The following is a 14,285-nucleotide window of genomic DNA, read 5'->3' as shown; positions in this document are numbered from 1 at the left end:
CTCCATGATCCATATTTTGTTATACTCGAGACTACCGTACTTACGTTGGGGGATGGGTATTCTGTAAACCAGATGGGGAGTGCTGCTATATGACCTGGATCATAGATGAACACATAAAGCATTTGGGTGACTAGAGGGGGTGACAAAGATATGGACACACAAGACACCTTACTGAGGAGATGGTCCTCTGAGAGAAGTAGTCAAGGACTCAACCATTGGGGGGACTCTCGAGAGACAGATGAATGCGTCTTCCATGCCGTCTGCACCTCCCACACCACTATGGACAAAATGAGCGAAGCATATCAGTCCTGACAACTGCCCCACCCACCGCCATACTGCAGTCACGAAAGACATTATTCACTGAGACAGCCCTCTCAGCCTTATCCCGGAATGATCAAAGAAGAGATATGCCTAGAAGATCTGGCATATATGAACATGCTGTAGCTAAAGAAGGATGAGAGCGAGTGACGTCATCCCACTAGATCTAACACACTCAAATGCACAAGACATGGAGCAGATATACATTCAACAGAAATTTACATATACATTAGGTCAACCTGCATTTATACACACAGAATATACATCACACTAAATAGACACTAGAAAACGTACACTCGAATGTATGAGCTGTAACGCAAAATGCATAGGAATACACATAATGCTTACTTAATGCAGGAACAAAACACTTATAAGCAGACATGTTTGGATAAAATGGACGCCACTGCCATGCTTAAATGAATGGGATAGATTGAAGGAGCATCGAAGCTGCAGGAAAAACAAACTCGCTGAATTAGCAAAAAAATACAGTGATGAGCAAACCGAACATTAGCTGCACAGCACACCAGGGTTATTGGACAAAAGGCAGGTTTGGACTGACACCGAGGAGTGCATGATAAAAACAGTACCCAACCGTAGGACATATTTCTCTTAAGATTAAATAAAGAAGCAGACAGCATTCAAAGACCAGATGCTCATTAGTTAAGCTTAATATTGGGAAATAAATGGCTCAAACAAGTCTCCAGTGGACAGAGAGGGGGATGGCACCCATAGTAAAAGGGGTTAAAATCCTTGTAAAGGCTGAGCATTATAATTCAAAATATGGTCTCCTCACATGTGATTTAGAGTTGAAGGACAATGGCTATTCTTTACATCCAGTCATAGAGAAACCAAGACATTCTCTCCCTCTGAATTCTCAGACTAAAAGATACAAGATAAAACCCAGTTCAAAGATGAATCCCTGGCTTGTGGCCTAGGCAATCAGATATGGTGGGTTATAATTGGGAACCGCGGCATGTGGATGTGGATCCCCCTTCCAGAAATAGTTTTGCACGTGTTGAAGACCTGCAAAGTAACCAAGGTTGGCGAAGCCAATGCCAACCAATTATTGCTCCGAAATGGTGTTGTTCTGTAACAGTCGCATGAACCAATCTAAAGGCGTAAAGTTGATATACAGCTACCATTATCAACTTAGAGGTGGTCCAGGTGGAGCCATCAGATAGAGTAAAGCCAATAAGAATCTCTACTCCTATAGGTTATATACTTATATGATACAACTAATCCAATCCCAACTTCCCATAGGTTTTACTAACTCAGATAACATTGTGATGCCAGCAGTGACGTATTTTTGGTTTTTAAAACAATGTTTTGAATTATGAAGTTAGAGAGCTTTGAGACTTGTGCCCTTGCAGGCCTTTGTCATTTGCTCTGACTCTTCTGTTTCTGGGCCTGGGATTTCCCAACCTACCTTGTCTGCTTAAGGCTGGGATTTGAGGGCCCTCCATTACACAAGAAAACATGTACATTGTCAATTGAATATTTTATTTATTTCCATAGAGAAACAACAAAGCATAAGGGCAATGTTTCTGCTAGTGCTAATAGGGCATTGTATTAATACTAGGGCAAATGTTGCAGCGGTACAAAAATGCACTGCAGGAGTATGTATTTGCACTCGGTTAGCATTATTAACAGTGCAACAAATCTGTTACATGGCCTCAGGTGTTGCTACTATAACTAATACAAAGGTTTGTGCTGCGGTCAGGAGTTTGCAATCTGGGGCTCCCGAGATGTTTTGGACTAAAGCTCCCATGGTCTTTCAATACAGACTATGATGGCTGGACCTGATGGGACCTGTAGTCAAAAACATCTAGGTAACACATGTTGCAGTTCCCTGGTGTTGAAGGAAACATCTAGACCAGTGAGTTTTCTCCAATAATGAAGCAGTCTTGCACTTCATAAATGTTGCCAAATAGAGGCTTTGTTACGCTATTAATAAAGGAAATAAAGCCTCACGAGCTGCACAAATGATATCAGACCGAACATTCATAAAACATAGCATGTACATGCGCAGGGAAAAGTCATGCCTGATGCTCGAAGCACATATTTGTGAATCACATTTGTTGTGGGCATGTTACCTTTTTTATTGTGAGCAGAAATCTCGGTGGATCATTCCATGTGTTATTTTATTCCTATTGTTTTATGTAGTATGCATTGTATAGATAGAACAAGCCTGAACTTTTAACATTGGGTGGCGCACGGTTGAATGTTACTAGCAGGTAGACGACTATTAACATCAATTTATGTGGCTACTCCAATAAAGCATAAGAAATTAGTAACACTTCGAAAATATAAATGCCACTTAATAGTACCCATTGTATCTCGGTGCAGTAATGCCATTCTTGAAATTAAACCAGCTTGATTGAAGCTGGCAGCCCCAATGTTTTGCAGTACTAGTTGCTGAAGCAATTATTTTTGTCCCACAGCAATCGCTGTCTATGGTGACAGCAGGAATATCAGACAGATTCTACCTTCAGTAATCTTAAAGAGCAGGTTTTTAGTGATGTGTGCAATTTGAAATGAACATTTTTGGCCAGGTTCTCAATGTATTTGAAGCACCATGTCTGTAAGGGCAGTAAATCCACACATGGGTTTGAATGCTGATCCTTTTTTACTTTTTAATGAATTTTATTTCTGGGCTTGAAATTAAAAACTGCCAGGACAGATGAAAGCTTTGGGATGTGAATTTTAAAGAACTTTAATTAGACTTAAAGGTCAGCAACAGTAGCAAAAAGCCGAGGCATCTAAATTAAGCATACACTTGTGGAAAATATTGTTCCATCTAAGGTATATGTTAAGAAGAGGCCAGCACATCTGACCAACTAAACAGTTTTCTGTCTATAAATTGTTAGAAGAAATTAAATATATGAAGTGGGTTTCTCTCGAGAATGACAATTGTTTTCTTGCATATTCTTATTTGAGAGATGAAAGGACGTGGTGCATTGAAGTGTAATCCTACAAAAACAAAAACGTTGCATTTGTTAGTAGTCAGTAGCCTTCGGTTCAATTACCATAATGCGCCACTCGTTGTTAAACATAATCTTCAAGCAGGATACATTAGTAAAAAGTGATATGAATGGGGCATTAATTAGCCCATTCTCCTAGATGCTTAAAGATATAATATCTGTTAATATTTCGGAAAGCCGTTTTAAGATTCATCACTCTAACTGAGAATACTCATTAAAGAGACAAAAGGGTGACGGGCTCAAAGAGGAATTACATTTGCTGAAGATCCTGTACAATTATTGGAAGTGACAGGCTCCATTTTCTGATAGCAGAATCAAGGCTGCATGTCTAAACCAAAGTGACACCACGGATGGATGCTGCCTCGCCACAGACTAATATGAAATTAATAGAGTGTAATGGAAGCCCATTGGGGCGGAGCATAACTCACCCTCTCCGATGTGTAAGAACAGAAGGCATAATTTCAGTCTTTGTTTGGTGTACAAGACAGCCAGCTTCACTTGCATCTAACTATGGTCAGGATTAGAAATGTGATGGATAGTGCCACTGTGCCATCTTGACAGCTTTTCTGTTCAAATACAAATTTGTGTCATGGCAGCACAATGTTTGATGGCGCGCTGAAAGATGAAATATCGTAGCAGCAGCAATACGATTCTCTGAGACCATTACGTTTTCAAAGGAAAATAATTACACATTGTATATCTACCAGGCCCATATCTGCGTTAATAATGCTTGGTAATAAATACTCTATGGGTGAAATAAAGAATGCTCTTGAAAGATGAACGGTTAGAGAACAATTGCGGTGTGAATCAGTCAAAGTATATGATTACATATAGGTGTAACAATTATTTTTTCCAAGTAGTTAAGGTTCTTGCCTAAGAAAAGTGAAATACAGAATCGTTTGAAATTCCAGGCTTCAGGTTACTACAATCCATGTAAATAAAAGCCCACAACAATATAGAGAAAACATTAATTAAACCTAATTGCACACACTTACTTGCAACCCTATAGGTGTGTGCATACTGCTCTGTTGTGTTGGGAAATTGGAAAAGTTTGAATATCGCACGCCAGACCACTGACTGGGGGGTGGACAGGTCATTATCGTCATTTCTGTCACTTTCAAAAATTGCTACAAACATTACAATATTTATGGTAAATGGGATAAGTGTTACATTTAAGTTACTTTGTGTTATTTTGTTTAGAGGCAATAGATGTGTAGATTTGCATGCGCTCAGAAACACACTGATGAAACATTGTCACACGGAGGGTCCCTTCACATTCAGGTAAAGCAGGCGATCAATATGTGCACATGGAGTTTAGCGTATGAATGGCGGTCATGCAAGGAGATCATAATAGGTATAAAATACACACCTAATGGTATACATGTAAGGGAAGTGTTTTGAAAATTTAGTAAAAGATAGTAAATATATGAGGTGTGGTTGCTCTATGTAGCCAGGGGTGTTTTTGCAATCATGGAAAAGGGTCGTCAGCTTTCAGGGAACAGGTTTCATAATCTGGTCAATGGGGTGGTTGCGGTCAGTTTGCAGATTGCTCAAGACTGGAGGGTGAAGTTTCCTAGGGTCACCCAGATGGCGACCCCTTTTTCACTGTGCTCAGAAAGGCATAGCTCCACCTCACTGATGTGGCTCAACAAGGCTGAAATACATGCATGGGGTTGCTGTTGGTACTCTTGCACAGAAGGGAATTTCCATAGCATTTTGATGCAGGAATGCCATTGTGGGCGGGACAAAGACTGATATGCAAATAGATATTTCCCATCTGTGAAAGCTAGAGTGAGCTAAAGTGTGGGTGTGGACTCTCGGGTAGGTAACTTCCCAAAGAACAGGTCAATGGGACGTGTTCGTTGTCGCAAAGGGGCGCCTAGCGACTATATTTTGATAGCATCAAAAACAACACTCGTTAATAGCAGACTCAAAGTGCATGGTATTCAAAATACAGAATAATGGCCGGGATAGTGTACAAGTGGCTTTCAATATTACAAAGAAAGTGAGCAGATCGTATACTAAAAATATGTCACCAATGATGTCATAAAACAATATCAGTTACAAAATGTATTAGTGGTTAGGATTGGCTACATAGATACATATAGGATATATAAGTGTTAGTTCCTTCATTGGTTTGTACATCTCCAATGTCTCCATGTGACCCCATCCCTTCATAGATAATGATTTCATTACATCACTACACAGGCCACTAATTTCTGTCATTCATCATGGGCGGCGTGGCAAGAGACATTTTGTTTGGTTTGCACCTTATTAACCAACATTGGACACTCCGATGACACATCAAAATATGAGAGACACACAGTGTAGGGGAAGAGAGAAGTCCATGGTCTGCACTAATTCTAATTAAATGTACGCCTCATCATTCCCAGGCCGTGTGGCTGTTCTGTTCCTTTGTATCATGTCTTGTGTATTATCTTGTGTCTGTATGCATGCTAGGGAGTTCAGCAGTTGTCTTTATCTGTACTTGGCTCATAATGAATAGCTAGTGTTCTTCATGTCTTTAGTCATGTGTTAGGGGACTTTGTTGGAGAATTAATTTCTTCCTATTTACTGAGTTTTTAGCTAATTCTAATGTGCATGTTGTACTAGTTGTGGCCACTGGCGACACACTTCATCTACCATTGAGAAAGTCTTTTGGCATACTGATCTCATGCACCTGGACATCAATGGCAATTTGTGTTTTCATTGAACTTTAATTCACTTTGGAGTCTAGTGCGTCTCGTCCTGGGAATGGTTCTCTCATCTCTGCATTCTGCATCTCCATTACTTCCTTTCGTCCCTCTGACCTTGGCACTTGCTATGAACTACTGTCTGGGCAGCTTTGAGGTTTCTAAAATAAATGTGTTTTTAGTAATTCAGCATCTTGTCTGAGGCCTTGCTAACTTTTAGGCATGCTGCAGCCTCTGTACTAGAAAATTGCTGTACTTCTGAGCATTCCACCTCCCTTTTAGAGACCTAACTTCGTGTTTGCTAATGTTACATTCACTTTGCCATACATTGGTTTCTCTGCCCGTGTATGGTGTTTCTCCCCTGCCTATAATTCGATCTGTCCTGTCAGTGTAGTGAGTCCCTCTCTTGGTATCCCGGAATCCCCCTCCCGTATATGCTGTATACAGCACACTACTTGTGGTCCCCACTGTCTAACAGTAATCCTAAATTGGGTTGCATAACCAAACTAATTATTTATGGCAGAGACGTGTACATTGACTAATTAATATGCTGTTTCTTAGGAGTTGCCTTAGTTTGTCTCATCTTTCACCCCTAGATTCATGGCATAGTATGGCTGCTTCAGCTGGTATCGTTTCTCACCTGCACGATTATGGTGGGGGGTAGTGGCAATAATTGGTACTTGCGTATTTATCTGATTAGGGTCAGTAGATTATACTGCATATTCATCTGCCACATTACATGCGAGAATGCATAATCTGCATAATCCACATACATAAAAGTGCTTGTGTAATGTGTAATTTTGCAACCAGTGGTGATTTCCAAATTAGGGGAAAGGTTGCAACTGTGCCTGGACTTATTTGCACCAAGATAGATTGCTGGTGTATTTCCTTTTGCTATGAATAACAAATCCAAAATTCTGTTTTATTTGATAACGTTTTTTATTTTGTATTTTCAGCCCCTCTTGGATGACACGTGTTTCGGCGTATAACCTGCACCATTTTCAAATCCGGGCCTTTATTGTGTCATTGCGGTTCACACAATGAATAATGTTCTTGTTGTAAACGAAGCACTTTTAGTCTTGGGCTCAATCCCACCTGAAAATGCTGATGCTTGCGCTGCAAGCGTCCGGTTTCCTCTAACTTGGGGCTTGCTCGTTAACAACAAGAACATTATTCATTGTGTGAACCGCAATGACACAAAAAAAGGTCTGGATTTGAAAAAGACCTTATAGGTATTTTCCCAAAATCTCTTCATCCCATGTTTGCCAGCAGGATTTCTTTTGTTTTGTGCCCTTTCTGCAAGGTTTCCACAGCTTCCAACTCCTTTTGGTCTGGAGCATGTTTTGAAGATACCCCTAGCTATGTGGACTGGTACAATACATCTCTGTTTAGGAAATTCTGATACTGACCTTTCCCAGCAACCCTTGGTATTATATTGCCAGAAATATGGATTGGGGGAACGCCTCTGGAAGCTAGGTGAATGTGAACTAAAACACACAAGGGAAAAGGTATCAGTAACAGTGCCCAGATGGAGGTAGAATAAAAACTTGCAGATCATTCTATCTTGATAGGACCTAGTGTTGAGTCCATGTCAAACACTGGGCTTCATTATATGTTTGCTGTTCCGGTAGTAACGGTGCCGGTAAGATACCAGCACCATTACTATCGGACCGGCAAACTACGAGTTGTGCTTGCAGGTGCCATTCTTCCAGCCAGGTCTGACCTGGCAGGCAGAGAGGCACCCACGAGCACAACTCGTCGGATGCACCGGCACCATTCATGAATGGTGCCGGTGCATCCGACCTCCCCATTTCCCTATGGGGCTCAAATGGGAATGGGGAGTAATTAATTCTGGCACCCGGCAATGGGGACGGACTGCGTCTGCCGGGGTCGGTATGCCCCCGTACATCCCCATTGTCGGGTGGCGGTAATTTCATGAGTTTGGTGGCAGCCGTGCCAGTTCTACCGGCACGGCTTTTGCCAAACTTGTAATGAGGCCCACTGTGTACAGCTGCAGAACCCAGGCTGCTTCTTTTTACAACAAATGTTTCTTTCTGGCCTTCTTTGCCTTTTGTGGTGGCACAGATATTGTTATACTCTGTCCTGATTCACCTTCATAAATTCCTCAAATGTGTGATATTCCTAAGAAATTACTCCCCCACCCACTACAGGGTGCTTTTCAGAATGAAGTTATTTAACCACCAGCCAATGGTCATTCTTCATTTACTAAACCCTGTTAGGCAAGATTGTATGAGGTAACCTTTGGGTGCACTACACTAACATTGACCTCCTGGCAATCGGGATCCATCCTTTGGTATAAGTATGAACTACACAGGTTGGAACGTTGGCTGAGCAGCCAGGCTTATCTCAAGAGGGGTCAATGTGAACAGTAATGTTGTGACACAGAGTTTCACAGCACAGTTATTCAAATAAACACTTACACTCAAGGTTTCTTGATAAAACAATTATTCATGTACTTCACAGTCTGTTGTATAAGCCTTCTTCAGAAGGGAGCAATATATAGGTAACACTTATAATACACTTCAAAACACACTCAGTTTCTCTAAATCAGATGATACCCATTGGGGATGGCACACAGACACTTCCTACACCCTCAGGTGACTTAAACAGCTAGGACACTGTGGACATTGATTTATAACTGGTACATTTAGAGCAATACTGAGTTAGGTATAAAAGATAGAATAGAGGAATAAAACAAAGGTTAACAAATAATCCATAAACAGGTAAGTGTTTTTAAGAAATTTCCAAGGCAGAGTAAATGAACCCTTTCATGGGGGAAAGGCCAAAGCACAAAGTCAGAGATAAGAAGAGTCACTCAGGCAGCTAGGACAGCCAATGTTAATTGCACAATGCCAGGAGGAGCTGAAGATCTTCTTTGAAGTTGGATAAAAAGTCTTGCACAAAGTTTATTGAAATGTTTGTTGAAAATAGTACACACGAAAGGGTCACAAACTGGGAGGCTTGTGAGCGGCAAATATTTAGCAACTCTGCAAGGTAACCTAAACAGGTCTCAACTGAGAGCAAGAGAGGCTACACAACAAGAGATAAGTTCTCTTAGCCTTTACAGTACATCTGGTCAGAAGAAATGGTTCCAGCTGGCTTCTGTTCCTGTACATCTCTGCAGATCCTGTTGTTCCTGAGCCTCAGTCGTGTGGATAAGAGGGAGGACGTCTGGGAACTCCTGCTCTGCAATGGGAAGGTCAGCAGCAGCAATGGGCAAACTTCAATTCAGTGGTCCTTCAGTGTTTCAGCTACTCGTGTCTGACAGCAAATAGAAACACTGCAGTTCTCGGATACCACTTCAGACTTTCCTCGCATCTGGGGTCCAGCACTCTGTTGAGGTGGCTCAGGCTCGGTCAGTCCTGCATCAGGGAAGGCCGGAGGATCTTCTTAGTGCTCGGGTCTGACTTAAAAGCAACAGACACAATCTGGTGTTCCTTTCCCTGGCACTTTGGTTTCAGCAGCAGCAGCAGTGGAAATACAACCAGCTTCGAGAGGAAGTCCAGACGGGCTTACTTTGGAGTTGATTAGTTCCACCAACTCAAAGGGAGAAGTCATCCTGGCAGGGCTTCTGTAGTCTAGGTGAATTTGGAGCTTCAGGAAAGCAGCAGGGCTTCTCCAGGCAAAACAACAGTCCAGGAGTTGCAGCAGATGTCTTTTCCGAGTTCCTCTTCGGATTCCTTCGTCCAGTGGTTGAATCTGCCTTCCAAGCCAGAAAGCCTCACCTTTTATGCAGGTTTCTCCCATTCATTCCTGCCTAGCTGTCAATCACACAGCAGTGTAGCTGTCCTTGCTGGACAGCCAGCCAATCACCTTTGGGTGCATTTCTGTACACAAGGGGATTAAGCACAGGGAGTTTCGTGCACCTCCCTCACTTCCTGCCTCTGCCTCTAAAGACAAAATGAACAAAGGGACCAACCCTGGTTTGGCGTGCAGAGGAAATCTCAAGAAGGACCTTTCCAACAAGGAATGGCAAAAAAAGAAGACCGGTCCATTTTGAGGAAATGGGCACCCATGTGTGCCTTTCACAGTGTGTGGCTGTGAATGCAGCCTGCGGCAAAAATACACAATGGTAGTAAAAACTAAACAACTGCCACTAGCCATTAATTTTAGAAAGGGTAACATTTACATGAGAAACTAGAAAAAGGGGATACTAAGTAACCCCTCCAGCACCCTATGGTAAGATAGTGTGTGCTCGGTCTAGAAAGTTACAAATTGTAAGTAAAGTCAATTTCAATTCACTGCTCTTGGAAAAAGTATTTTCACCAAGAGAAGGTATTTAAACCTTTGGGAAATCTAAGAGACATCCCTGTGCCACTGCACTGAAGATGCCGTGTGACACAATGTTAAGATGATGCCTATGGAGTTTGTCAGAAGTCAAAAGAAACACAGCAAATACATCACATTAAAATTACATGAGAGATACAATGTCCTAACGTTCAGCAAAAGAACTGGGGGTCTCTAAGGCAGAAAGGAATTGAACTGCTCATGTTTGCATGTGCACTTCCTGGCACCTATGTTTCAGCCCCCTATAGGCTCTGATATGCTTCCCAAGTAGATATCAGGCCCCATTGTGTCTCTTTGCTGTAGCCCTCAATAGGCTTGAAATCAGTATTGTCTCCTTTGAGGTCTTCTGACTACTGTGGGGACCTTAGTTATAGTATACAGTATGCTAGCAGCAGTGATACGCCCTGCTCTCTAATCTTGTTCAAGATCTGAGGTATAGTCTTTAGCAGTTCATTGTCTTTCTACTCCCTGCTTCTTCAGCTTAGTGGAAATCCTTATCCAGCATTCCATTTTCACTCTGGGGTTCTGGACCACCAGCTCTGTCACTCTTAAACAGTGTGGTTCACTCCCTGTGACTGTCTCCCTCTCAGGGTTTGGTTCTCTCTCAGGATCTGGATCTGGATTTCTTCAAGTTCTATCAAGGGATAAGGTCTGGTCTGTGCTGTCAATTCTGTCCCAAGTCCATTCCGACTAACAGCTACTGGACTCCATGGAAATGGGAACTTACCGTTACTCCGCCGCCTGTAATATCCCAGTAATACCGGGATATCGGGTGGCAGAGACAGTAAACTGAGATTGCCGGTAAGCTGCTGGTGCTATCGGCGGTTTACAAGCAATCTCGGAATGAGACGCTCTGGCTGGAACGTGTCCATGTGCTTGAAGTGTGAATGCTGATCAACATGTTTTCCTAGAACTCTTTTTCTGATTTCAGTAGAGGTAAAAATGTAAAGCTGGGGGAACCTCGAACCTCTAGAGCCTTCTGACTTTCCTATTCATTGGGATTTTCAGATTGGTGTATCTTGTGTTTTAATGCTTTAAACAGGGTATTTATGTGCAATCAAAGCTGCTGAATTCAAGGTGAGGATTTTCACTGTGTTGTCCCAGCTGAATGAATGATATGTGCTATTAGGCAGTGAGGGCAGTAATGAGTGGTTCCTTTCTTTGTGTCTCATTGGTTGAAGGGTGTAATACACTCCTTAATATCTGGATCTAGTAGTGGGGTTCCATTGAAAGTAATGGAAAGGGCCCTTGTTGGAGTTGTGGGAGGAGACTCCTGCAGTTTGTCTGGATCTGGAAGGACAATGCATAATCCAACATATACTGAGACTGGGGGTCAATGGGACGACAATGCATGATATTCTGATATCTTTTCATGAGGGCTTAGTGATGCTCTGGGGTTCTAAGTTGGGGCTAGAGTCTTGTGGAAGTATTCCCTACCTTGATCAGCCTCGCCATCTCTGTGGTCCCTAATCCTTGACAGTGGTAGTCCATATCCACCTCAGTGGGACATGTGTATTAATGTCACCTGGCCACTTCCTGTGTTTATCTTGATTACTGGACTTCAGAAGCTTGTGGTATGTGTTTTCTGGTCTGGACTATCTTTAGATTCCCATATACAGAGAGGGTTGGGCAAATGGAAATGGGTATGGAGGATCCTCCATTGATAAGAGTGTTGCTTCTGCTTGAGTTTGTCATACCCCCAAACACTTTCTACTGATTCATAAGGACACACATTGGAGAGACAGTGTTGCAAAGCATGAGTGTGTAGTTTGGAAGCCATAATGACAACATTTAATGTGCCCTCGTGCTTCTAATGATCTTCCCAGCTTCTTTACCCAAAAACAACACCATCTTCTTCCCAAGTTACATACAATGAAACTAGAGTTTATGATTAAAACCATTCTACAGAGAAACAAGATTAACCAGTGGCAGGAGTCACAGCTACCCTTATGAATACAAGAGTCGATGGTTCAAGAGTGTGTACCTCTATATGTCTTTGATATTTATTTTATGAGGATCTTTAGATGTAGATGAGTTTAACTAGCCCCACATACTCCTATAGGCTACTTTCACCCTAACCAATGCATCCTTAGCACCAAAGGTTAGCATGAACACTAGAAATTGGTAACCCCTACTGTCTAATCTAGCCTGGCTACCACGAGAGGTCCAAAGGGCGAAGGCCTTATAAACTTACTCGCTTCCTAATTGTGCCCTACTAGTATTCCCACCAGGATGGTATCAATGATGTTCATACTAGTGTCCGATTTTTTCAAACACTCTACATTCTCCCTTTCTCCCTCTCACTCTTTCACGCATTTCCCTGGTATTATGCCTCCTTAATGAAAACTCCCCTTTCTCAACATACTCCTTCTCCAGTCTCCTCTTCCTTCTCTTATACCATCTATTCTCACTGCCTACTCCCATCAGTCATTCAACTCCCTCTTCTTGTTCTTCCTATCTCTCTGACCTCCTCTCTTCTCTTTCTCTATCTCGTTCTCTCTCTGTCTCTCTCTTTCTCATTCTCTCAATCTTGTTTTCCATCCTCCTGCTTCTCTCTTCTTCTGTTCCTCTGGTCTTCTCACACGCCTCTCTTTCCTATTGCTTTTCTCCTCCAACTACTACTTTCTCCTGCCCCAAGACTTACCCTATAGAAGTCCCTCTTTCTTCACTATCTCTCTCTCTCTCTCTCTCTCTCTCTCTCTCTCTCTCTCTCTCTCTCTCTCTCTCTCTCTCTCTCGTTCTCTCTCTCTCTCCCTCTCTCTTTGTCTCTCTCTCTTTCTCTCTCTCTCTCTCTTGCTCTCTCCCTCCCCCCTCTCGCCACTATTTCCTTCCCTCTCTTTACTCTCACCCTGTCTCTCTACTACCTCTTGACCCTTCTCCACTACCACACACTCTCACGTACACCCTCACAATCACAGATTGTCTGGTTCCATTTGGTGCAACACCCTCTCACACACAATGCCTTACCTGCACCCCTATCCAGCTCCGCCATAGAATCTTCAGCACTCTAATCCTCCTCTCATCCTTTACCTGGTTTCTCAGTCCACCTCGACTCCTCTTGACCACAATGGAACACCTTTTTTTCTGCCCCGCTCCTACAGATGATTTATATTGAATTCCTGAAGCAATGCATAGAGACTCACAACAGAATTGAGGGTACAAACATTGGATGATTGTCAGTTGTACAAAAATCAACAATCAAGGCACATAGAGGGATTTCAGGGATTGAGAACCTTCTAGCTCTCCCACCCCACCTGTGGGGTAGGGTCAGCAATAGCATGCCCTCTGGTAGGTTCCCACCCCATGTAAATATAATGAGGCACCCCTGTTCACCCTTGACAGGGCCAAGCCCTTGAGCCTTTCATCGAGGGCATAACAATCTAATTCGCTACGTGGTTGTTTGTCGGTTTTAAATTGGTGCATAGTTTGACTCTTTTAAATCCAGAAGATTCCATATGCACAGTTTCACCTACCACTCTTTTTCAAAACCAATCGTGGCATCTTGAAGGTATTATTTCTAAACAACATACACACTAAGCTTCTTCACTTCCCTCTTATGTCTAACTGTGTTTTCAATAACTACACTAACCCCTTGTATAGGTGTTGAATTTATGAGTCCATATGCTATAGAATCCAACCTTCATTCTTAATCTCAGAGTGAGCTCTACTTAGCATCTCAGTCCACCTGACGTTTCCAGATGCAAACACTAAGCTGAATACACAGATCCAACTTCATATCTTCTGTTATTTATCAGTAAATCTTGATATCCAGAGCTCTTGATTTCTCTGTGTCAGCAGGATATTGAACACATGTGCTTGGTTTACACTCCCATTTATATTTCACAATGCAAGATGGCCTATAGAGGGTGATCATGTGATATGCAGCTACCAGCATATCAAATGGGCAACATATGTGAACAATATTTCTAAACATAGAGAGTTACCAGGTTTGCCATCCCGTACTGTAATCAGTGAGGATCCATTT

This window comes from Ambystoma mexicanum, chromosome 5p (assembly GCF_040938575.1).
Source record: "Ambystoma mexicanum isolate Mex_15411 chromosome 5p, UKY_AmexF1_1, whole genome shotgun sequence".
Classification (NCBI taxonomy): domain Eukaryota; kingdom Metazoa; phylum Chordata; class Amphibia; order Caudata; family Ambystomatidae; genus Ambystoma; species Ambystoma mexicanum.
The sequence above is the reverse complement of the archived record's forward strand: the minus strand, read 5'-3'. Positions refer to the sequence as shown.